Raw genomic sequence first — 2744 nt, forward strand, 5'->3', positions numbered from 1 at the left:
GAGAGCTTATCTGATACCTTATCTTTAGGCAAACTTAAAACAACTGCAGGATTTCCCATGCTTACAGATGGCTCCCCACTGCTTAAATGAATAGGGAAAAAAGAAAAACCCACCAGATCTCTCATTTTGTGCTACAACTGAACAAACTCCCTTTAATTGTCACCTGTTCCAGAGACACGCACAGGCACCTGAACCAGTCTTGTTTTGCTGACGAATCCTGCAGGGCCAACACGTGCAACTGAACATAAACCTATTCTGACCAAGACATCTGGTATTTGTATGGTACTATTCATGGTTCCCAGCTGTCAAAGCACAGCACATCCTCTACTACTGGCTAGGAATGGAGCTATCTAGGTCGAACAGTACTTAACCATCTCAGGCTTTGCCCTCAGCAAAGTAGCCACAGTACAGACAGCTAAATCTGTCTTTTGATGCAGTTTTGTAATGCTCATCAAGAGCTATGCTTGAGCTAACTAACGTCAGCGCCTGGGACAACCCACACCAGGGGTAACTGAGTGCTGACTGTACACATCACTCAACTGAAATTACATTCTGCTCAAGATCACTCGATAACACTTCCAAATCTACTGCTCAGTTTAAAAATATATATTTTTTTATCCATTTGACTGTTACCTCCTTTAAGGAGGGCAAATCCCTTGTTTCTAATCAAACGGATGCAAATGGCCCAGTCGATAGTACAAAGCCGAACTAAAAGCAGTCTTTCATCAAGCTGTATTTCGCTCAGGAAGGGACAATCATCAGTCACAGGGCTTGGCCCTGGCCCACTTTCTTCTCTTGAAAGAAGCATCAGTTATTTGCTGGTTGAGTGTACAGACTAAATGAGTAACTTCTCTTAACCTTTCAATCCTATGTTAGATCCTGCCATGCCTGTGAAGCTAACTGAATTATCAGTTTGACCGCTTCCTGGTCACTGAAGGGTTTACATATCTTAGCATCTATTCCTTCCCATTGCTACGGAATTGAAGGAAAACAATCTTATATGATATGCATCACTGTAAAAAAGAAGTAATATAGCTGGTGAGGTCTGTTACTGGAACAGGCTTCCAGGGCAGCAGTCACCACACCAAGCCTGTCAGATTTCAAGGACTGTTTGGATGTCGCTGTTGGTCCAAATCAATAAAAGACTTAAGACATTTAGAAGACATGCAAAACATTTCTATATTTCAGATGAATGTGAAATTTTACTCCTTGTTTTTAGTAACATGGCAGGGAAGGAAGTAGAGCAACAGAAACACTTAAGCAAAAGCCATGTATTTTATTTCTATCAAGTCAGTATTTAATGCTTAAAGAGTTGCACAAAACAGCTTCAGAGAACTGCACCTTTGCACTTCCCCATGAGTTATCATGGCTACTGAGAAAATAAAAAACATTTTAAACTTGTTTTAACCTGAAGCTCTTGTAGTATAGTTTTTGTAAAGTTAGCCTCTGCTGTAACTGAACACTACAGTCACAAGCATCAAAAAGTTATAGGTACTTTCCATATTAAGTTAGCAATGTCAGATAAAATATCATGCAGCAGTACAGCACTGAAAATAGCTGAATACATTTTGATTAGAAAGATTATACCTGAAATTTAGGACAGTGCTTGTACATAGAAGCCTACAAACAAAACATGTCAGCAAAATCAGTAAATGGTGAATTATATCAACATTTGCACTAGGTAATATTTAGTTGAGTAATATACCATACCGTATGAAAATAACTCTTTAGAAAGGTTAGAGTGGATGCACTCACTGAACAATTTTCTACTACAGCATTCATATTATGAATGGAACTGTTTACGGCAGGGACATTTTCTTTGGTACAATGCACTTAAAATGACAATAAGTTGGCCACATGTGTGTAAGGCAAGGGCATATCAAGGCAGACTTGTAACAGAAAGTCCCTGATGGCAATTGCAGTAATCACTGCATTGTATGTGTACAGATCATACTTCAAAATTCCTTCTTTTGCAGCATGCAGCAACAAAAGATACTTTCCAAATCCTTTACTAAGAAACTGCTGCTTCTACACCATCAAAAGCACCCTGTGAATCATTGCTTCTCAAGAGAAATTATCAATATTGCTTCTTCTATCATCAGTATTATGTAAAGCTGGAACTGAAAAATATAGCAAGCATGTAAACCGTAACATACTCTGAAGAAATAAAACAGAGAAAACAAATCTAAATATTTTCTGTAGTTGAGAGTTACTCATAATAGTGCAGATAATGACATCTACTACCAACAATTCCACTTTCATATGTATAATCAGGAAAAAGAGTTTAGGAAAAGGAACTCAGTAACATTACTTGAAATGCAATAAATTTTGGCAAAAACACAAGCAGGCTACTATTATACACCCAAAAATGCGCACCCATCTAACTTTTAAAGTTTTTCATAGTGTAGCAGTTACGAATAATTTGTGTACCAAAAAATCTGCTTTCAACTGCAGTAAGAGATTAATCAACAAAATGTTATCTGCAGTAAAGTTGTAGCTTATCGGAAAGAAAATTAGCCAAGTGGCTTCTGGGTTTGGAGGAGAAAAACAATTTAATATGTGAATATTTAATTCAATGTTTATATATTAAAAAATGGAGCATGTTATTCTGGAGACTTATTTTGAACACATTTCTGATATTTCACAATTTATTTGAGGTTTTTGTTTGGGAGTGGAGAAATAAAGGAAGTGAAATGTTCATCAGGTCATATTCTGCACTCAGTGTAATTTTACAGCCAATTTCA

Source organism: Psittacula echo (genome assembly GCF_963264785.1).
Source record: "Psittacula echo genome assembly, chromosome: 3".
Classification (NCBI taxonomy): Eukaryota; Metazoa; Chordata; class Aves; order Psittaciformes; family Psittacidae; genus Psittacula; species Psittacula echo.